At 33.8% G+C, this 25025-nt stretch overlaps 1 protein-coding gene across 1 annotated transcript in view; it reads left to right on the top strand.

The window, feature by feature from the left end:
* Positions 1-25025, top strand: part of NEGR1 (neuronal growth regulator 1) — a 922148-nt gene that overhangs the window by 6565 nt on the left and 890558 nt on the right. The window lies entirely within an intron of this gene.

Here is a 25025-nt window from a genome sequence, read left to right as displayed (position 1 = left end):
AACAAGCAGTCACCATAAAGTCCTACTTTTGGTGACTTTCCCCACATTTTTGCAGGAAATATGGTAATTTAAAACCATAATTAATGCAATGACCATCTCTAAAGAATGCTCAAGAGAGGATTCCTGAGTTGGGAAGGAAGTCATGCTTAACTCATTCTTCTCAAAGTTTTGCTGATCCATTATAGATTGTCATGGACATTTTCTGTGTATACGAAAAAATAAAATGTATTGCTCCGTTTTTCCTTGGAACATCATATTACCTGCCTTTTGGCTTTTTTAGAGGAAACTTTAAATTGGACCACAGGCTATTTTGTCAGGTATTTTATGTGTTTCAAGTTCACCGATGGAAACAAACTTCCCAAACTACTAGAGAGTAAAATCTAGGATTTTTCTACATGGGCATTATCATTATCAAATTGGATTTTAATTAGTCCACTGTATCTAAAAATACGACGATTTACAAGATGTTGGAGAAATTTAATAGTAGTAAGAAGTTTTTTGACATTTTGTTAAAGTACTTTCTGTTTTTTACTGTATTAATTTTGGTTGTCAAAACACAAGGGTTTGTAAGCTCTGTGACTGTTGTTCATCTATTTCTAGGGCTTTAACGTTGAACCTTGCATATATCAGGCCAACATCCACTATATTTTAAATTAATGAATTTTTTGGAAGGATAAGCGAAGGATTAAATGTATTTGTTCCTTGGTTTATTAATTGTTTCAAATTTAATCATATTGTAATATCTTTAATACTATGATAGATCTGTGTGTTTATAGTGATTAAGTATTTTTTATCGAATCCATTTATCAGTGGTCTCTACCTTAAGTAATTCCTGCAGAAGTCCTAGTGGGTTGAGACACACACATTGGAATCATTCAGTGTCTTTAAATTCAGGACACAATCTACTAGTGGGTCTTGAAGAAAATGTACTGGATACTAAAACTATTTAAAAAAAATAAAATATACTAAAATAGGGTAGAAAGCATTTTACATAATAAAGATAAGTATCATTTAATTAAACTTTTATTTTGTGTGTTTGTGTGTGTGTACTGTGTCAAGATTATATATATATATATATATTTTATATATATATATATATATATATTTTACTGTGGGTTTCAGCAGAAAATGTTTGGAATGCAATGATACAGTTGTAAGATTATTGAGATGTACTTATAGTTTTAAGAAGATCTAAGATTTTAAATTATATAGGTAGGTTTTTGCTCTTTGCAATTATAATCAGCAGATAACAGGAACAGTTCGAAATTGCAAAATATCTGTTGTAACCTTCTGACATTTTTTCTGTTTCTACCTCAACTCATGGCGCCTCCTCTTCCTTTCTTCTAAGGCTTCAATTAAATAAAATCAATAAAGATACAGAGGTAGAGAGAATTGGCTATTTGCTTTGAATGAATAACTCTCAATTGTGAAAAGTAGTTACACTCCTCAAGCCAGAGCATAACTTTTGTATCATTCTGTCTCTCAGAGGTAGGTCAACATTACTTTATAAACCACAGAGTATTGATACCAACTGATAGAATTTTAATGTGGTCATGTGGCTTTGATTTATAATGTTGAGGAGGTTATCTATTAGCATTGTAGTTTCTAAGCCATATCAAGTTCTGAATCCTGACAGAGGACCTTTGATGCTCTTAAGCACCCAGCTGGCATGGAACTTGGTCTTTTAATCACTTTCTTTAGGAAAAGGGGAATATAGGAAAGGAGGAATTTGGCAGTGTTGCCAGCATTAAGTGTTGCTCTTTTGAACAGAAGCCAATACATTATACTTTCCAGATAGCTGATATTTGTTCAATTTAAGGAAGATGTTTATAACCCTTTTTGGTCCAGAAATAAATTGCTCTTCACTGAATTTCACTAAGTTGTTTGGACACAGGTCCAGTGCCCATGCAGAAGCTATAAGATAGGGCTTATTTAAAACTATAACTACTGCCATAAAGTATCGAAAGATTTTGGACGATTTAAAGGGCAATGGGAAAAAATGTGTTCTGTTGTCTTCGGAAACCGCTTTACTCTCATGCAACTAAAGTAAATTTAGAGATATTAAAAGGATTTAAGAGATATTATGAACATAAGAGTTATAATCAGAAGGCAGAGAGTATTGTTTGTATATTCTCTCCAATAACATCACATACTCTTGTATCAGAATATTACATGAATAAATCGAAGGGATCATAAAGTTTCCCTAATGTTATAGATATAATATTTCTTATAGAAGATCATACTTAGATATATCTGATTTGTAAATAACCTATTTTCAAATTAATGTCTTGGTACTTGATCAGCTAAATAGAAAATGGTATCTCTACTACTTAACATATTGCTGGCACATTGTTAGTGCTCAAAATCTGTTTTTATTCCTGTCCTGCCCCTAGGGGATATATGTATATGTATAGCTGATTCATTTTGTTATAAAGCAGAAACTAACACACCATTGTAAAGCAATTATATTACAATAAAGCTGTTAAAAAAAATCTGAATGTTGAATGAAGGAATTGAAGGAAAGAGGGAGAAAAGGAGAGAGGAAGAAAGGGTGGGAAGAAAGTATGTTGCGATATATGAGTGACTTCTAATCAAAATCTAAAACTTTGGATCACTGGGATACATAAAATTCAGCCCATATTGTACTACATGGAATAATTATAATAGAAAGGAATGAATCTTATTTCATGTAATTCATTAAATAATTGGAATAATCTTAAGCCTGCATCCTTCCCATGAGGAAGTGATATACATCGTACACACTGAAGTTCTGAAAAAGTATTTTACACTCAAGTATATGTCTTCCTTCCATGTTACTAGTACATTTGTGTTTATTTTAAAAGATAGATAGTAGCATTTTACCTTGGCCTGTAGTTGGATCGGGGGCGAATTTGGGGGAATATGTTCACAAAAAGAAATTATATATGTCTTTGTGTAACTGCTCCCCTGTCTTCTTGAGCATATGTCACTGAACATTTTTCTTGCTCACACATCACTTATATGAAATAATAGGTATAAAGAGTTACTTTTGCTTATGCACAGAGTTTATCTTCTGTTGTAATTGTTTAGTTGCACTGAAACCTGTCATGCTTTGAGGTGTCTAGGATGGGAGTGAAGAGAGTGTGAATACCTACTGCTCTACTTACTGGCTATGTGACCTTGAATGAATGCCTTACCTTCTTCACTTCGTACCTCCCTGGCAGAATGACATGGATTATGTGAGATAATGCATGTAAAATGCTAACATATTATCTGCCATTTAGTAAGCACTACATTTATATTAGCTAATAATTTTATCTGCTTTTCTTCTGCTAGTCTCAGTCTGAAATTCATTACTTACTGATATTGGTATATTTCTCCCCATGTAAATCATTTTACCAATCATTTGTGAACCCACTGTATAATATTCATTGAACATATATTTTTGTTGTGATGTTGTTAAAATAACACTTAAATAAAACCTTGTAATATCAAATGGTGAGCTGAACCTTGGTTCAACAGAAGACTGCAGGGAAAATTGAAATAGAGAAGTTTATTTCTCACAGGGCTTGGAGGAAGTACACGGCATACCTCCAGGGGTTGCACGGAGAGGTCAAGGCAGGTTGCCTGCAGAGAGAGTGGCAGGACCTGGGGCACATGACTTTATTAGGGTTCCTGGATGGGGTGCTTTTGGGTTCCCTGGCTAAGGCCAGACTGGTCCATTCAAACCAAAAAGAGTAGGGATCTAAGGGATGCACAAGGGGAAGGCACACGTGGTAGACAGAGGAGAATGTTGCTCACAGGGGCCGCTGGGGAAGTGATTTTGGGAGCTTACATTTGCTTGTTAGTCTTCTCACCTTATCTAGGACATGCACTGGCCGGAGGGGCTAGTGTCAGTTCAAGGTCCCTTTGGCCCACTTGGTGCCCACTTGGTCACACAAAGTGGATGCCCAGGCAGGAATAGCATAGAGTAGTTTAGCTAAATTTTGACATTTTATATTTTAAAGATTCTATTTAATGGGCATACTTGTATTTGTTGTTGTTGTTGAGCCCAACAAGCAAGTGAGAGGACTCCAAATCTGGAAGTAGAAACACACCAAAAAGAGGTTTTATCTAATAGGGTGCAGACCCAGAGAACTCAGTAGCAGTGAAACCTCAAATTTTATTCTCAACAAACTGATGGTAATTTGATTCACTTACCAGAAGTAAGAGATCATTGTAATTGGATGTTCACATGAAACATCAAAGACAGAAGAAAAAAATGAAAAGAGACAGAAGAGAAGAAATTAGAGGGATTAGAAAGTCCAATGAGATGGCAGTGGAGGAGTTAGATTAACATTTGTGACAGAGTTTAGAATGGCAGAGGTGATAACTGGTGACAACATTGGACTTGTCGATAAGAAGGTTAAAATTTTAAAAAATGGCTATATAAGGCTTCCCTGGTGGCGCAGTGGTTGAGAGTCCGCCTGCTGATGCAGGGGACATGGGTTCGTGCCCCGGTCCCGGAAGATCCCACATGCCGCGGAGCAGCTGGGCCCGTGAGCCATAGCCGTTGAGCCTGTGCGTCCGGAGCCTGTGCTCCACAATGGGAGAGGCCACAACAGTGACAGGCCCACGTACGGCAAAAAAAAAAAAAAAAAAAAGGCTATATATTCTGGATAAGGTAGCAAATAATTATTCAGGGTTAGAGATGCCCTTATGGTTTCTTAAGGCATCTATGTGTTATGCTGAAGGCAGTGCAGTTCAGAAGTAGTCTGTATGGGCAAGAACTTTCTGTCTATATTGCTATTTTTATCTACAGACAATATATTCAGTAGGAGCTCAGAAAATATGAATGCTTGCTCTAATACTGAACATTTGCCAAATGCACAGCAGAATGATTTAAGTTTATAATCATGATGGAGCCATCAACATCATGATTCAGATTCAACTAACACATATTAAGTACTGACTATATATGACATACTTTCACAACAATATGCAATGAGGTATTGCTTTTCCAGTTTTATAGCCAAGTAAGTTCAAACTTGAAAAAGTAATGTAACTTGCCCCCAGTGGAATAGGTAGTGGCTGAGCTGGAATTCCAATCTAGGTACTTTTATTCCAAGCTCCGTGACTTCATTATCTTGCATCTCTCCCTAAGAAAAGATCAAAATAATTGATAAATTTATTGCTTACTACACTATTAAACATTATTAAGCACAAGCTGCATTTTAGTTACTAAGTTGATAATGATTAAAAAAGTCAAGAAGATATGTCATGGATTTGATGAAAAATGTGAAATTATTTTAAATGAGAGTAAGTACTTAGAATATATCACATAGTCATAAGTATTTACTAGTTGGAAAATAGTGAATTCTTAAAACTATAAATATTCTAGAAAAAAAAGAAACTCTCTCATCTCAAAATGATTTTATCCCTAATGATTACAAGCTACTGATAATACGAGAAAAGAAAATGAACAGCTTTTGAATGCCCTTTATAGTTAGGCATTATACATTGGTTACTTCCTCAAAACCTTGAAACAACCTACAGTTTTTCTCCTTTGTAAGTGGAGAAACAAACTCATAGAAGATGAAGATGAATATCTTTCTGAGCCTTAATACAGCTTGTTAATGGCATAACCAGGGGTTGATTCTAGGCCTATGAGTCTCCAAAGCCCTTGCTCATTTTTTTTTTTTTTAAGCCATAATATTTCTTCGAGCTTTTTGTATACTGTAGTCCTTAACAGAAAGGAAAGGAGCCATTACTTGCTATTGTATTCCAAGTCCCCAAATTAATCTTTTGAATGCTAATTCTGATGTAACTGAACAGCTGAATCAAGTTGAATTAGAAACCCCCACTTTGAAAAGGGTTAGGCAGCCTACAGTGTTGAGCACTGTTATTTCCCAAAATAGATGGGAAGATCAAAAACAAAAAAATTCAGGGACCTATAAAAGATGCTTTTATTCCAATTTCATTAAACATGTCAGTAATATGTTAAGAGTCTTATGTTTAATTTCAGTTAATCAATAAAATGAAACATTAGAATTAGACAGTTTTCCTTTTTCTGATAGCTGGTAGGAGTATGTAGATTTTTAGAGCATAATTGAACGAAAACTTGTTTTTATCTGATCCTGTGTAATTTAAGAATTTTCTTAAATGTGTTACATATCCACTTTCAGTAGATTTTATGTGTGCACCCAAGAGGAGAGTATACTTCATGACGACTTGTTCTTTGGTTACCCAAAGCTTTCCCAATATAAAGTCCTGTTTTTGTCTCGTATCATTCAAGAACATTTTCAACCCTCTGTAACCCAATTCTAACTCTTCCCTCTCTGAATTCCTACACCTATCCATTTTATTTTGTTTATTTTATCAATTTCACATTACAGTATATTGTTATCTATTTTGACTTTGCAAAAGACTGTAACAGCCATTGTCTTATATAATAGTCACTCACTTCTATTGTTGCAAATTCTTCAAGAACTTTGTATTTGTATAGAATATGTTTACTAAATTCTGAGATACTTGAATTGATTTTTTATTTTCCTTTCGTATTTCAGGAATTTGTTTTATATTTTTCCCATTCATTGTGTAGTTCTTTTTCTGTAGAAACATTCTTTCAGACATTCATTCACCAATTTTTCAACATGTATTTATTTATTTATTTTACAATTTATTTATTTATTTAATTTTGTTTATTTTTGGCTGCATTGGGTCTTCGTTGCTGCACGCAGGCTTTTCTCTAGCTGTGGCTTTTCTCTAGAGTGGAGGCTACTACTCTTCGTTGTGGTGCGCGGGCTTATTGCTGTGGCTTTTGTTGCAGCACAGGGTTCAGTAGTTATGGCATGTGGGCTCAGTAGCTGTGGCTCACGGGCTCTAGAACACGGGCTCAGTAGTTGTGGTGCACGGGCTTAGTTGCTCGGCAGCATGTGGGATCTCCCCAGACCAGGGCTCAAACCCGTGTCCCCTGTGTTGGCAGGCAGATTCTTAACCACTGAGCCACCAGGGAAGCCAAACATGTTTATTGAGTGCCTGTCATATGCTAGACACTTTCTATGAGTTTGAGATACAGTGATATAAGAGATAAGGTCTTGTCTATTGAATTTATGTTCTAGTTCAACCTGTGTCTTTAAACAGTGTTGTGTAGAAAACTTATATTTGACTTTTTACTTCACCAGCTATTAGTTCTGTGGTCACAGGCAAGTTATGTGGGTTTTATGAGACTCAGTTTTCTTGTCTATAAAATAGAAATACTTATAGCTACTCCTATACTTTTCTAAATCCTACTAATAATGCATGTGAATGTATTCACAGTATTCAGTATTCAGCACATAGTTGGTGCTCAATGTCAGTGTCTTTTCTTTCTCTCTTTCCCACGCTTGCTTTAATATTATAGATGTAATTTACAGCCAGGACTATCTAGTTAAAGGAATTGTTACATGTTATATTGTGCTTCCTGTGTTTCTGTTTGTTACCTAATATCTTCTGAGGCTCACCTACTTTTAGTTCAAGGCAGCTCTGTGGTACCTTGAAAAAGTAGAGTTAATCTGAACATATGATGACATTATTCATCTTATTTCTATTTCTTGGAATCATTTTTTTCTTCATCTGAGTTGCTTTGCCTTTGTACTGTCCTCTCTTTTCTACTTTTGTACATGGATTTTCCCCTAAATTTATTGTTAGTTTTTGACATATTCTGAATGTCCATGAAGAATGTATTTTCTTCCTGACAGTTGCTTCTGTTTGAATCTAAACCTTCTTGTCATCATTATATGTTTCTTCTAAAATCCCACACTTTTCTCAATGTACTTACATTATCATTTTTCTTGTTTGGAAGGGTAATTTATAAGGAACACTTTGTAATTATCACCTGTTCCTCTGTTTGATCAACAGAGCAAACAGTATTTGAAATTATTCTGCCAATAATTCTTCATTGAAATAGTACTTCCCTGCTTTAGCCACTTCATTTTATGAATTAATTTGACCTTCTACTCCCAATAGAAAGTATAACACTTCTCTCTAATTTCAATAATTGATGAGCTGATTTTCTGACTTCCTGGGCATTCTAAAAAAATCTCATCATATTTGACATGTATAATCCCTGATTTCTGGCAGACAATATTTAAACTTTTCTATATCACCTAGCTTCAAGTAGCATACAATTTGCATGATTTTATATGGGGAAATCACTAAAATGTAAATTATTGTTAATTTTCTTCATTTACATTAAAATCTCAATTCACCTCTCTTCTCCTATACAAGAATACTGTGCTTTTTCAAATTCCTTCTAAACCTTTCAATATCTTCATCATTTTTCTACTTCCAGCTACCTATACATAGGCTTTTAGGTTGGGCTCTTTTTAAAAAAGCATCATATTTCTTTGAATCATTAAAAAAACTTGGATCAGGAAACTGATTAAGATTAGTTACCTCTCTATAAAGTGGGTTAATGATAATGTCCAACCTATAGGTTATGAGAATTAAATGAGATAAGGTTTGCATATGGTACAAAATAAACAATAAATTTTAGCTATAATGATTTTTATAAATATCATTAACAATAGACCTTCATTAATAATTTAGGGGATTAGCTGACAGCAGCCAAAATAAAGATCCTCTGGTAATATGTTTACTTCTATACACTGCAGGATACTTTAGGGACTTATTTCATTAATTATTCTTTATTTTAGATAGGTCTTCTTTCTATTGCCCTATCTTTTGTGGGACTTTCTTCTCCTTAACAGGTGATTTTCCAAAATGGCTTTTCAGTAATTTCCAAGTTCTATTCATTTTCTAAATGTAGCTCAATGCTAATTGTTTTCATGGAATCTTTATTAATTGCTAAGAATTTAAGAGATGAAAGAAAAATGTAAACACATGGGGGTATATATATCCCCAAATTTATATACACAAATATATACATACATGTACATATTTAAAAATTTATTTATTTCACACTTTTGTAAGCCCAGATAATTACCTTGCATTATTGCTGGACTGAACAAAATATGTTTGGTGAACATAAGCAGCTCCTTTCTTGTATTTTAGTTATTTATATACATGTTTTATAGGATACCTCTACCCGACTCTAGGCCTTGAGAAGGAAGAATTGTTCCCTTAATTGCCCTTGTATCCCCTGGGGCCTTGGACATCTTGGTAAGTAGAAAAATATTCGTGGAAATAAGTAAATGAATCTACAAAAAACCAGTTTCTCACAATAGAGTTTTGCATGTTTGGTTTATGAAGTATCTATTTATGAGATACAGATATTTTTAATTTGTTAATTTATTATAGTTTGCTGTTAATTAACATTTTATACACAAGTCCCTCTTGGAGTAGAGGTTGAGGTGAATATATATCCACATCTCCATTCCTTAGTGTTCATTTTAGTGTTATATAGATCACTTGCCAGAAATTTTATGAGACAGGGGGACATGTTTGCCTTGTAAATATTACTGCCGTACTCCAGAAAATATTAATATCAATAACATTATAATGATACAATAACATGGATGGGAAATAGTCGCACCAAAGATCATTTCAGGAATTAATCAGTGTGTTGTTATTATTTTTGTAAGTAACATTACCTAAAAATAAGAATTTTTGGTATTTGGTTAAACAATATCACTTGAATTCTAGAAATGGTGCTGTGGTGTTTTTCCCCCTAATTTTTTTGAGTAGAAGATCATAAATAGGTTATCGCAAGTTAGGAGGAAGAATTAAGTTACAACTTAAAGGTAAAGGGGCCAGTCAAATACATTTCAGAGTGGTAGCATTGTGATGAATATTGTGTTATGATAGTGAAGATAATACCTATGATTGCTGTAGCCTAATAAGAAAATAATTTTTAAATTCATAAAATTAGGCAGGCAGCTCATTGGAGGCTTTTCAAATGTCTAATAAGTTCCTAATAGGTATACATAATATTTCATGCCTTAGGGATTTAAGAAATAGAGCCCTGTTTTTTTTTTTTTAATCTTTATTGGAGTATAATTGCTTCACAGTACCACATTAGTTTCTGTTGTACACCAAAGTGAATCAGCCATGTGCATACATATGCCCCCATATCCCCTCCCTCTTGAGCCTCCCTCCCATCCTCCCTCTCCCACCCCTCTAGGTCATCGCAAAGCGCCAAGCTGATCACCCTGTGCTATGCTGCTGCTTCCCACTAGCTAAATATTTTACATCTGGTGGAGTATATATGTTGGTGCTACTCTTACAGTGCCCCAGCTTCTCCCTCCCACCCCGTGTCCTCAGGTCCATTCTCTGTGTCTACATCTTTATTACTGCCCTGCAACTAGGTTCATCAGTACAATTTTTTTTTTATTCCATATATATGTGTTAGCACATGGTATTTGTCTTTCTCTTTCTGACTTACTTCACTCTGTATGACAGACTCTAGGTCCATCCACCTCAATACAAATAAGTCAATTTCATTTCCTTTTATGGCTGACTAATATTCCATTGTATATATATGCCACATCTTCTTTATCCATTCATCTGTTGATGGACATTTAGGTTGGTTCCATGTCCTGGCAGTTGTAAATAGTGCTGCAATGAACATTGTGGTACATGTCTCTTTTTGAATTATGGTTTTCTCAGGGTATATGCCCAGTACTGGAATTGCTGGGTCATATGGTATTTCTATTTTTAGTTTTTTAAGGAGCCTCCATACTGTTTTCCATAGTGGTTGTATCAGTTTACATTCCCACGAACAGTGCAGGAGGGTTCCCTTTTCACCACACCCTTTCCAGCATTTACTGTTTCTAGATATTTTGATGATGGCCATTCTGACTGGTGTGAGATGATATCTCATTGTAGTTTTGATTTGCATTTCTCTAATGATTAATGAAGTTGAGAATTCTTTCATGTGTTTGTTGGCAGTCTGTGTATCTTCTTTGGAGAAATGTCTATTTAGGTCTTCTGCACATTTTTGGATTGGGTTGTTTGTTTTTTTGTTATTGAGTTGCATGAGCTGCTTGTAAATTTTGGAGATTAGTCCTTTGTCAGTTGCTTCATTTGCAAATATTTTCTCCCATTCTGAGGGTTATGGCCATTCTGACCTGTGTAAGGTGATACCTCATTGTAGTTTTGATTTGCATTTCTCTAATAATTAGTGATGTTGAGCATCTTTTCATGTGCTTCTTGGCCATCTGTATATCTTCCTTGGTGAAATGTCTATTTAGGTCTTCCAACCATTTTTTAACTGGATTGTTTGTTTTTTTGATATTCAGTTCCATTAGCTGTTTGTATATTTTGGAGGTTAATCATTTGTCTGTTGTTTCATTTTATCCCATTCTGAGGGTTGTCTTTTTGTCTTGTTTATGTTTTCCTTTGCTGTGCTAAAGGTTTTAAGTTTAATTAGGTCCCATTTGTTTATTTTTGTTTTTATTTTCATTATCCTAAGAAATGGGTCAACAAAGATCTTTGTGCGATTTATGTCCAAGAGTGTTATGCCTAACTTTTCCTCTAAGAGTTTTATAGTGTCTGATCTTACATTTAGGTCTTTAATCCATTTTGAGTTTATTTTTGTGTATGGTGTTAGGGAGTGTTCTAATTTTATTCTTTTACATGTAGCTGTCCAGTTTTCCCAGCACCACTTATTGAAGAGGCTGTCTTTTCTCCATTGTATGTTCTTGCCTCCTTTGTTGTAAATTAGGGGACCATAGGTACTTGGGTTTATCTCTGGGCATTCTATCCCATACCATTGGGCATTCTATCCCATACCATTGATCTATATTTCTGTTTTTGTGCCACTACCATACTGCCTTGATTACTGTAGGTTTGTGGGATAGTTTAAAGTTGGGGAGCCTGATTCCTCCAACTCCATTTTTCTTTCTCAAGATCGCTTTGGCTCTTCAGGGTCTTTTGTGTTTCCATACAAACTGTAAAATTTTTGTTCTAATTCTGTGAAGAATGCCATAGTTTGAAAGGGATTGCATTGAATCTGTAGATTGCTTTGGGTAGTATAGTCATTTTCACAATATTGATTCTTCCAATCCAAGAACATGGTGTATTTCTCCATCTGTTTATGTCATCTTTGATTTCTTTCATCAGTGTTTTATAGTTTTCTGAGTACAAGTCTTTTGCTTCCTTAGGCAGGTTTATTCCTAGGTATTTTATTCTTTTTGTTGCGATGGTAAATGGGATTGTTCCCTTAATTTCTCTTTCTGATTTTTGCTGTTGGTGTATAGTATTGTCAGAGATTTCTATGCATTAATTTTGTATCCTGCAACCTCACCAAATTCATTGATTACTTCTAGTGGTTTTCGGATGGCATCTTTAGGACTTTCTATGTATAGTATCATATCATCTGCAAACAGTGACAGCTTTACTTCTTCTTTTCCAATTTGTATTCCTTTTATTTCTTTTTCTTCTCTGATTGCTGTGGCTAAGAATTTGTCCATTTCTACGTGGTTGTCCATTTTATTGGCATATAGTTGTTTGTAGTAGTCTCTTATAATCTTTTGTATTTCTGTGGTGTCAGTTGTGGTTTCTCCTTTTTCATTTCTAATTTTATTGATTTGTGTCCTCTCCCTTTTTTTTTTTGATGAGCCTAGCTAAGCATTTATCAATTTTGTTTATCTTCTCAAAGAACCAGCGTTTAGTTTTATTGATCTTTGCTATTGTTTTCTTCATTTCTATTTCATTTATTTCTGCTCTGATCTTTATGATTTCTTTCCTTCTACTGACTTTGGGTATTCTTTGTTCTTCTTTCTCTAGGTGTTTTAAATGTAGGGTTAGATTATTTATTTGAGATTTTTCTTGTTTCTTGAGGCGAGATGGAATTGCTATAAACTTCCCTCTTAGAAATGTTTTTGCTGCATCCCATAGGTTTTGGGTCATCCTGTTTTTGTTGTCATTTGCTTCTATGTATTTTTTGATTTCTTTAGTGATCTCTTGGTTATTTAATAGTGCACTGTTTAGCCTTCATGTATTTGTGTTTTTTACATTTTTTTTTCCTGTAATTGCTTTCCAGTCTCATAGCATTGTGGTCAGAAAAGATGCTTGATACGATTTCAATTTTCTTAAATTTTCCGAGGTTTGATTTGTGACCCGAGATGTGATCTCTTCTGGAGAATGTTCCATGTACACTTGAGAAGAAAGTGTATTCTGCCACTTCTGGGTGGAATGTTCTATAAATATCAATTAAATGTATCTGATTTATTGTGTTGTTTAAAGCTTGTATTTCCTTATTTATCGTCTGTTTGGATGATCTGTCCTTTGGTGTAAGTGGGGTGTTAAAGTCCCCTACTTTTATTGTGTTACTGTCAATTTCTTCTTTCATGGTTGTTAGCATTTGCCTTATGTATTAAGGTGCTCCTATGTTGGGTGTGTGAACAATTATAATTGTTATATCTTTTTCTTGGATTGATCCCTTGATCATTATGTAGTGTCCTTCCTTATCTCATAACAGTCTTTATTTTAAAGTCTATTTTGTCTGATACAAGTATTGCTACTCCAGTTTTATTTTAATTTCCATTTGCATGGAATATCTTTTTCCATCCCTTCACTTTCAGTCTGTATGTGTCCCTAGGTCTGAAGTAGGTCTCTTCTAGACAGCATATATATGGGTATTGTTTTTGTATCCATTCAGCCAGTCTATGCCTTTTGGTTGGAGCATTTAATCCATTTACATCCAACGTTATTATCTATATATATGTTCCTATTACCATTTTCTTAATTGTTTTGGGTTTGTTTTTGTGGGTCTTTTTCTTCCCTTGTGTTTCCCACCTTGAGAAGTTTCTTTAGCATTTGTTGTAAAGCTGATTTGGTGGTGCTGAATTCTCCTACCTTTTGCTTGTCTGTAAAGGTTTTAATTTTTCTGTCAAATCTGAATGAGATTCTTGCTGGGTAGAGTAATCTTGGTTGTAGGTGTTTGCCTTTCATCACTTTAGGTATATCCTGCCACTCCCTTCTGACCTGAAGAGTTTCTGCTGAAAAATCAGCTGATAACCTTATGGGGATTCCTTTGTATGTTTTTTTTTTTTTTTTCTCTCTTTCTACTCTCAGTATTTTTCTTCTTTGGATTTAATTTTTGTTAGTTTGATTAATGTTTGTCTTGGTGTGTTTTTCCTAGGGTTTATCTGGTATGGGACTCTATGTTCTTCCAGGACTTGGATGACTATTTCCTTTCCCATGTTAGGGAAGTTTTTGACTATAATCTCTTTAAATATTTTCTCAGACCCTTTCTTTTTCTCTTCTTCTTCTGGGACCCCTGTAATTCAAATGTTGGTGCATTTAATGTTGTCCCAGAGGTAACTGAAATTGTCTTTAGTTCTTTTCGTTCTTTTTTCTTTATTCTGCTCCTCAGCAGTTATTTCCACCATTTTGTATTCCAGCTCACTTATCCGTTCTTCTGCCTCAGTTATTCTGTTATTGATTCCTTCTAGTGTATTTTTCATTTCAGTTGTGTTGTTCATCTCTGTTTGTTTGTTCTTTAGTTCTCCAAGATCTTTGTTAAACATTTCTTATATATTCTTAATCCATCCCTCTATTCTTTTTCTGAGATTCTGGATCATCTTTACTATCATTACTCTGAATTCTTTTTCAGGTAGTTTGCCTATTTCTTCCCTGTTCATTTATTTTGTCTTGTAGGTTTTTACCTTGCTCCTTCATCTGTGACATATGTTTTGCACTCTCTCTTTTTTTTTTTTTAAAGTGGGATTGTGTTCCTGTCTTACTGGTTGTTTGGCCTGAAGCTTCCAACACTGGAGTTTGTAGGCTGTTGGGTAGAGCTGGGTCTTGGTGCTGAGATGAGGACCTATCTGAGACCTCACTCGGATGAATATTCCCTGGGGTCTGATGTTCTTTGTTATTCCAGTGGTTTGGACTTGGAGCTCCCACCACAGGAGCTTTGGCCCGACCCCAGGCTCATGAACCAAGATCCCACAAGCCATGTGGAGTGGCAAAAAATAAAAGGGGAGAACAATAACAAAGTAAAAAATAAAATTAGACTAGGAAACTAATAGATATGTTAGAAAGAATATAAAAATAAAAATATAGATGAATCAACAACCACTGGAAGGTACAACAGTACCATGATAGTAAAAAAGAGGAGGAGGGAAAAGAAAAAAAAAAGAAAAAAGTGGGTGAAGGCCTTGGCTGTGGAGGGCAGGGCCTAAGCAAGCGTGAGGTTTGAGTGGTGGGCGAGGCCTATGCTTAAGACCCAGACAGCTGGAAAAGGCCCTGGGGGCTGTGTGGGCTGGGGCTTAGGCTCAATGGAACAGGAGGGGCCCTTGCATGCCCCCCACCCCTGGTCTCAGAGGTCGGGGGACCTCACCTGGGAGCCCAGCAGGCTTCCTGGGCTCAAATGGACAGGGCAAACACCCTCCTCTCCTCTCCTGCTCCTCTGGTTCTGGAGGGCCCCTCCCATCTGTCTCTCCTAATCTTACTGTCCTCTGGGGTGTTGATCCTGTCTGGCCTCCACTTCTACTCCCACCCTCAGTCCCCCCACATCCTACTGGTTCACTTGGGGGTTCCTTCTGTCTCTTTGGGCATCAGGGTTCCCCACCAGTGGCTGGCAGCTGCCGTAGTTGGGAGACACTAACTCGCCGTCATCCCACACTGCCATCTTGACTCCACCCCCCATCCCTTAGTTTGGTTTTAAAGGTAAAGAACTTTTGGTTTTTGATGCCTTTCTCATTTAGTAATTAAATGTTACCGAACACTTAGTGAAACACTCAATAAATAGTTTATCAATTGATTGTTTTACATTTCTTTGAACTACTCTTAAACACTGACTTGTTATTCCTAGTAAATTAGGAATACTTTAATTTAAAAATTAATTCTTAATAGCTAAATTAAATTGTGGCATTTGCATCTCAGTTATTTTTCTTAGAGAAAATTCAAAAGAGGAGGTTTGATATACTCTAAGATTAAATGGAAATATTGAAATTGATTGACTTTAGAACCACAAAGCTAATAAAATTAAAGACTAACAAAAACTATCTCCTCAATAGAAGTCAATTTATTATCTATTTTAAATTATTTTCATTTAGTGTTACCAGATAGGCTGGTAGTCAGAAAGGCAGACAGTTGTCATTAGTCATGCATAATTAAAGCAAAATTTTGTCCAGGAGTTTAGAGTTAATGTAGCATAGAGAAAAAAATCTGACATATAATGTATACATAAATTAGTACTAATGGTATAGTTATACAACTTTGATTAAAAGTAGAATAGTATATTATGTAGAGCTATTGAACTATTCTATGAAGAAATGAAAATTGAATACTTAAAATTTACTTGGCATAGTAGTTTATATAATGAACTATAAATGCATTAATTTAATGTAAATACTCTTAAAACCAATATATAAAATAAATTCTTGTTACTGTTTTACATATATAGAAAAACTAGACCTTGGTACAGTTTTTCAATTTTTTTTTAATGTTCAAGAAGAGAGTTTTCTAAGAAGAAATAAAATAGTGGCATTTCGAATGATGAATTTTGCCAATAACAAAAAGCCTATATATTATTAAACATTTTATGGGTGTCAGTAGGGGCTATATTTTCTGTTATTAAAAATAATTTCTCAATTTATATATAAAATATAATTTATATTATAAAAAACTTAAAGTTTGAGGAATTTTAAATATTACTATAAAATTATTTAGTATCTGTATATTATTTTACTTTGAATAGGAAATAGTAAAAGAAAAGACATTCTAGGATAATGGATTTCTAAAAACAAAAATGTCATTATTGTTAAAAATATATTTAATTATTTTTAGTATTCATTTCTCTACATTCAAAAGCCTTCAATTTAGAGTCTCTAGTTATTTAAAAATTAAATAATTCCATTAAAGTAGAAATCAAATATGATTATAAATATATATTATAAATTGTGAATTAAAATTTAGACTTTTTATTTCATACTTGCAAAATAATAATTGTGTATTAAAATATTGCTTATATGTTTTCTTATTTAAATATCATAACATACTTATGAGGGAAGCAGGACAAGTTTTAAAATTTCAATTTTACAAATGAATAAACTCAGGCTTAGATGCTTAATGACTTCTTATTGGTTATGAATAATAATTATGTCTTGATAATATTAAAGCTTGGACAGGAACTCAGTCTGAATTCTTGTTTAATATACTTTCTTCATATTACTGATTGCATAGACATAAACTCGTCAGTGGTATAGAGTTTAATTTAAAGGGACTCTAGAACATTTCATTTTGGTCTCCATATTGAATATACCTGTGATAACTAAGTGATACCTCTAACTTCCAGGGGCCACTTTTTCCTATTTTGATCTATTCTCCATCACATTTTACCCATTCCCACTGAAAAAATACGTGTTGAGTAAATAACGGAAACTTCTAAGAAGAAATGAAATCACATGAAGAAAAGAAAATTAGGGAAAAATAATGAAGTGAACATGACAATCTTTTCCTACTATTACAGTATTGCCATTCTCTTTTGTCATTGTCATTTTTTTTTCTTTTTTGCTTTGATGCCTTCTTCCTTCACTCTGCACCCCAAAAGAAGAAAGTACCTGGAGATGATGATTAACTCTAAATGCTGATTCTTTAGCCAGTTGCACAATGGAGAAATAATCTTAACCACCTCACTTAATTTGGGGTTAGGAGGTCAGAGGGAGATAATTCTTTACAGAAAGTAGTGCCTACATAGCAGTAGTTTGAGAGAGATAGAACAGACTATTCAAGTAAAGAGAACTTTAAATTCTACAGGAACTGTTTTTCATCTTTTTATTTTGTTTTGTTTTGACTAGATATTTTACATTCATCACAATTTAAAAAATATATATTATTTAAGGTGGTTTTTATTAAGCATATATTTAACTTTAACAACAGATTTTCCTTACCTTATTAGTTAAAAAATCAAAAACAAACTACTTAAATGTAAAAAAGAAATGAAACATTCCTTTTGGAGAAATAAAACATCCAATTTGTATAGGTAATTTCCAATAATAAAATAAAGGACTTTGATCACTCTTTATCGGCACTTCCTCCAATGGTGTTATGGGGAAAGCTAATCTATACAATATTACTACAAAATAAGCTCTTTCAGGTGACCTGAAATCAACACTCTTATTTGTTCTAAAAAATTCTAACTGGTGCCCTCAGCAGGCAGTAAATTTCTCTTTAATATGTACATGGAAGTTTCTTCCTGTGAGTTGAATTCTGAGGTTAGCAGAGTCAGATAAAATATGAAATATCTTTTGAAAATACTTGATAAAGACTATTGTTAAAAATAATTATGTTTGAATAGATGTAGATGGAGTAATATTTGTATTTTGTAATATTTGTAATATTTGTAGTAAAATAATTAAAATCTAGATGCATTCTACATTTAGAATGCTTCACAAATGTCTTTAAATTTTCATTCCACTTTGAAGAACAAGAAACTGAAAGTCTGATCATCTTAATTTGAGCACTATGGGGTACAAGAAAGACTGTGGAACTTTAATCAGAAGTGATATCTGCTGTTTTGTTGACAGAAAAATTAATTTTTAGGAGATTTTTTAAATTGCAGGACTTCTCAATATTTAACATGATGCTGTTAAATATTCATTTTACCAAATATGTAGCTTTATCAAAACCATTTTATCTTGGATTCTTTTTTTCTAAGACGTACCTTCAAATCAGTGTTCTGTGTAACTTACACATACATTAGAAGGTTTGCGTATTAAATTTTATTATAAAAAGTGATGAAACAGAATATCTTTAACACATCATGTTAGGTGCCAAAATCACAAAACTATCTCCACACTGGTTATCAACTTAAATGACAAAAAATCTGTAAAATGGTAGTAAAAATTTATGTTTCCATAGCTGTTTATTTACGTCCTAGTTGTGGTGTATTCAGGCAGTTCACTTAATATTTCAAAGCCATGTTATCTATAAAGTGGGGATTAATCTATACTTCACAGAATTTCTATAAGGATAAAAGAGGAAATTTACATAAAGCACTTCATGGCAGTGAAGGATAGTAAGCCATTGATAAGTTTTTGTTATTATTGCTAGTATTATTATTGTTTTAGCTTTACAGTTAGCTAATTATTTCAGAAAATAGTCTTAAATGAAAAACGAAACAAATCTAAAAACACAAAAGACACAACGTAAAAATCCAAAGAATTACTACGAAAAACTGAAGAGTAAGAACAATGAAAGAGATGAGCTCTGAGAAAACGTAAACGTTACCTGCTTTGCAATTTTGCCTAAGGTCAAGAATAATTTTATTTGTATCTTATTATTGTCAATGAACATTTATTAGGCTTACCTATGTTCATGCTCTTGTAAGGGTTCATTACATAGACACAATACTTACCCTTTAGAAGAATGTAATGAGATGTATTCTTTCTATATATAACCTTCCTTTCTATACTAAGTTTGTATGTTGGAAAACTGTTCTGTGTTGCTGTGGAATATTATAAAATAGTAAAAATTTCAACTCTCATTACAGATGAGATAAAACTCTCCCTCTGGCTTTGAGAAATAGCCTTTAAGTACTAGAATCCTCTACCATGATTTAGTTGATTCCTTGATGAGCCATAAAGCATATCTTCAGTTACACAAGCAGTCACAATTTGACTGAGTGTGTAAAGGGAAAAATGGATTTGCCGAACTAATAATATATGTCAATGTACAAAAGGAAAAGAGGAGAGAAAATAGTAGTATGGAGAGAACTCTTAGGTGCTATCTAAACTCATACCTACTTTATTCTCATCTGTTAATGATCTCTTTAGGAAGCTGACTGTTTCCCTATTGTATTCTCAGCACCTAGCACAATGCCTTAATTAAGTTTACTGCATTGAATTAAATTGAATTGAACTGATTACTATTCATTGCTTTTTGTCTTTAATATAACTTTCCAATGCTGATCTTACATACTTGGTAAATGTTGACATATCCTACACTGCAAACTTTGGCTTGCTTAGGCCTAGTCATAAACCATTTACATATGTGGTGTTGTCATGGTTCGGATCACATGATTTAAAACAGGAAAAAACAAACAATTTAAAAAAGTATAACAGTAAAGAGCTTGGAAGTCAGCAGAAAAACATTTTCATATTTTATATTGAGATACACTTTTTAAAGAACTTGCATAATTTATTCTTTCTTGTGATCTTCAGAAAGGCTCAATGTGGGGAGAATTGTAAAAGAAATAAAATAACCAAGGTCATGTAGCTATAAAGTAAACAACCTAAAATGGAGATATCCTGTCTCCTAATCTATTGTTTTTATGAAACTAAAAAAGTGAAGGGTTTATTTTAACGCACAAAAATATGTTAGTACTTTTAGAATTTAATATGTTAGATTATTTTCCAATTATAGGCTATTTTCTCCATACTCATTATTCTCTTTTTTTTTTCTTAAGGTAGAGTTCCAAAATAACTAAGTACTTACATTCTATATATTTGTATCACATTCATTACAAACTTATAGTACATATATTAATTTTGTCATAATACCCTGTGTGCTTCAGGGTAATAACTAATTTTATTTCATAAATGCCTACAGCTTGTTTATGTATAATTAATCTCTTTTTTCTTTTGGGGCTATACTTCTTCCTGATAATCTTCGTGAAAACAAAGGTCCTGGGGGCGGGGGTCAGCAAATGTTCAAACATACCCGCATGGCCATCATATACCTCTGAAAGCCCACTTGAATTGTGCAGTCTTAACACTGTTGATGTTTTGGGCTGGTTAATTCTTTGTAGTAGGAGCTGTACTGCATGTTGAAGATGTTTAGCAGTATCCTAGACCTCTATCCACTCTGTACCAGTAGCACCCAACCCCCTGAGTTATAGCAACAAAAAAGGTCCCCACATACTGTCAAATGTCCCTGGTGAGCAAAATAACTCTAGAATGTAGTTAACTGCTTCATCACATAGATTTTATATGCATGTTCCAGTTTTGTTTTATTTATCCTTTAATATAGATTCAAATTTCATAGTTAAGCTGTATTATTTCTCTAATCAAATAAATAAAATTTGATTAAAACAGTAAATAAAACTAAAACTTTTGTTTACACACAGAATATATATTCTAGTTTTTACATGCATTTTGGCTCACTGAATTTCTTTTCTTTCTATGAACTGCAATAATGAAATAGATGTTAGGAAACAAATTATGTTTGATATGTATAAAGTATTGAAGTTACATCATTAGAATAATTGTAATTCATAATTCAGTTTTAGCTTTAAATGTGCACTTTCTATCTCCTCATGCATTTAAACTAGACACATTACATAAACAAACAAAAGGCACATTCTTGTTCTCCACTGTTGAGGGTGGGGTAAAGGAAAAGGGTCTGGCCAGCTGGCGCAGAGTTAAAATTTACAGTAAATGGCAGTAAAAACAGACGTGTTTGGAATCTTCAGCTGGATGAGCATTGTGTCACACTTTTCTGATATTTCTTGATGATATCATGTTAGTCTGAAGAGCCCTTAGCAGATACTAATTATCATCTGGTGAACACTCTTCAGTGGGAAAGATGAAAATCTATACAGTATGTGCAATGCATGCTCAATTGTTAACCTAAACTACAAGCTACTAAGCCTTAATGTTTTGGTGATAGTTTAGGTGTAAACAAGACAGATGCTGTACGTTGTTTTATAAAATTTATGTTTCCCAGTGATAGCATTCCAATTTCTATTATTTGTTTAAGAGTGGGTCAAATAGTTTAACTCTGTTTATTGCAGTTCATGTTATTGTGCGATTACCATATAAAATTCAACATACAGACTTCCAGATTGCTCTTCATAGACTTTTAAGCTATTATTTAATTTTCAGAAAAAATAATATTCACTAGATTTCCATGAAAGTTTAATGTTTTAAAATTAATGTGTATTTTTGATAAATTAGAGTAGACATTCTTAAATGAGCAAAATTTAAGCACCGTATGTGAAATAGAGTACACTAATACCCAGAGTAAGTTAAGTTAGTGTCCTGATGTTTTAATTGTATTATGGACATCTGTTCATTTATTCATTCATTCAATAAATAAATATTTCTTCAACACCTAATATATGCCAGCTGTTTAACTATCATTTCATTTTGCTGCAAATGAATAAAATAACTGGTTTTCATGAATTCGATCTGAATTACACTCATACTATCTATTATCTTATTCTAATCATGTAAATGAAATCAGTTACTCCAACAGTAAATGAAATTATGTTAATAATGGTGTGCATGTTAAACTTGTACACAAGGGGAGTATTTAACTTATCTAGTAAAAAAATGGACCTGATCATAGGTTTATTTTTCATAAGACTTCAGCTTCACTTGAAGGCATACTAACTGTGATGAACTGTAAGTAGAATTGACAGACTGCCATAATGAAAGACCACCTGAGCATTTGAGAAAACCAAAAAACTAAAGTAGATAATGAGGGGAAAAAACACGAAAAACATAAAAATATTTCAAAATGTAAATAGGAAGAAATACATGCATTTTAACTACACTTACAGACTTAGATATATAAGTCTTCTAAGGGATTATCTGAAAAAAATAAGAATGGCTATGAAGTTTCTGGGAAAATTCACTAGAAGTAAAATGAGAGAGGTAAGTTTTTAAAGAAGGAGAAAATATAGTTCAATATAAAGAAAAAGATAAAGTACTTTATATAATATGTATCAGCATTTTACTGGCTATTGTAACATGTTTAACCGTATGTTGCATAAAATGCTGTTTCTTGGTGTATACCTGAGTGGAGGCTGAAGTATCATTTTTTTTTTTCGTAGTATCATTTTTGAAAACACAGAAGCTGTCAGGACTTTAACTTGATGGCTTGAAAGGCAGCAGTGTTCCTCCTTCGTTCATTTCATCCAGGCTGCAAGCATTCTTTGAGTGCCTCCTAAATACATACAATTCTACTAGGTCTTGAGCGAAAGTTGTAAAGATGTTGTCCAGTAGAATAGTATTTGATTTGTAACAGTAAGAAACACACCCATGGAAGAGTTATCAGTGCAATACATACCAAGTGCATAATAAAGACAATACAGATACTTAAATTGAGAGGAGAGGGAGTACATGTGATATAGAAACTTAGAAGCAAAGTAAGATTTGAGGTGGACCCTGGGGTATGTGTAGAATTTGGGTAATGACAGAATATAAATTAGTCTTGGTTCCGTTAGATAATGTTATCTAACTTTGCCTTGGGAAATTCATTTCTTTGGCTGTGGGAAAAGCATTTATAACTACTTCAGGTTTCAATTTTTCACCTGTAAAATGATGGAATTTTTTTTTTTTTTTTTTTGTGGTACACGGGTCTCTCACTATTGTGGCCTCCCGTTGCGGAGCACAGGCTCTGGACGCGCAGGCTCAGCGGCCATGGCTCACAGGCCCAGCAGCTCCGCGGCATGTGGGATCTTCCCGGACCAGAGAACAAACCCGTGTCCCCTGCATCGGCAGGCGGACTCTCAACCACTGCGCCACCAGGGAAGCCCTAAAATGATGGAATTTAAAAAATTATATGTTTCAAGGTTTTCATGTTGAATTAATCTTGCATTTCAGCTTCAGCTAAGTTTCTCTTTGCTGATTACTGTTTCTTCCAACAAAATATCCAAGACAAGTCCCAATTTCGTGAAATTTTCATTTCAGTATCATGGACTTGGTACACATTCATTATGCTTTTTTTAGGGATTATTATTGACTCTGTTGACAATATCCTGATATCCAAATAATATTTCTATAGATTTCAATTAAAGACATATGTATTGGCTTAAACTTTTCCTGTACCTTTTCCTTATCTCTATTTAATTAGGAATGACTTTGAAATCTGTTATGATTCCTCATTTTCATTACTGGCAACACAGTGTTCTAGTATTTATCTCCTCCTATATGAACATTTACTTATTCCTGTATGAGCACTTCCTATATACACCTATTCCTGGCATTTTTCTATGTCTCCATGCTCTCTTCTTACTTGAAGAGAAAAGTAGTTGATTGGAAAAGATTCATTCTTGGCTGTGTCCCAAGATATGGCAGTAAGAATTATGTATGGAAGTGAAGATGAGTGTTGATTTATTATTTAATCCCTCTTCAGGCTTATTGTCAGTCCATAAAAGTATTCTGATTCTGTGACTTGATCTGAAATTCATTGTATTACTTCATGCTTAAACTTCTGGGCACCTAGCCTAATGAAATGGAAGCATTTCCTAGAGAGTACCCAAAGCATCCTAACATGAACTTTTCAATTCTTCAAGAATTTTCGAAAGAGAGAGAATGATATGTTACTATTAGAGATGCTTTGTCAACAATAAGAGATGATGGATGAACTATAGCCCTATATCTTAAACAAAAAACACTATCTAATGAATTCAAGCAGTTACATCATCAGATAATTTGAAAAATCTCCACATCTTTGGACCTATATGAGCCAATGCACCCAACTACGTAAAACCTCTATAGTAAATATTTATACTTGTCAATAAAACAACCTCCAAATGTGTATCCCTTTTCAGTAGGCATCACCAATTCATTGTCCCTTAGTAGTTTAATTACATTCTAATCTTAGAAAATGCCACCTTGCCTTAAATATGACCATTTATAATCAGAGGTCTGAACTGGATTGTGTGAGGTTATAGCATATACTGTTAGATCTATAAATCTGTATGCTGTAGAGTATAGATCATATACTACTTTTAGGGAGCTGTATCTGTAGACCCTCAAATGAGCACTCAGCCTGATTAATTTGGAGCACCTAAAGAAACACTGTATTAAAACTGTCCTCTTTCTCTCTCTCTGTCTCTCTGTCTCTCTCTGTCACACACACACACACACACACACACACACACACGGACACACACACACAGAAACATGCCTCCTCTCTGAAAAAAATTTTAAAGATAAATTAATGTATAAACTATAGAGTCCACTCTACACTCTACCACTCTACATAGGAATTGTAAAGTAACAGAACTTAGTTATGGAAGAAAAGAAATCAACAAATATGTTACAGACATAAGCATTCTAGAATTGCTAAATGAGAGAGGAGTTTATCAAATCCAAGTCATGGTGGTAGGGCTTGGTACACTAATGTTTGAAGTGGTGTTTGAGACCTGAGACGACATAAGACCA

This window comes from Phocoena phocoena, chromosome 1 (assembly GCF_963924675.1).
Source record: "Phocoena phocoena chromosome 1, mPhoPho1.1, whole genome shotgun sequence".
Lineage (NCBI taxonomy): Eukaryota > Metazoa > Chordata > Mammalia > Artiodactyla > Phocoenidae > Phocoena > Phocoena phocoena.
This window is presented reverse-complemented; position numbering and strand designations above follow the sequence as displayed.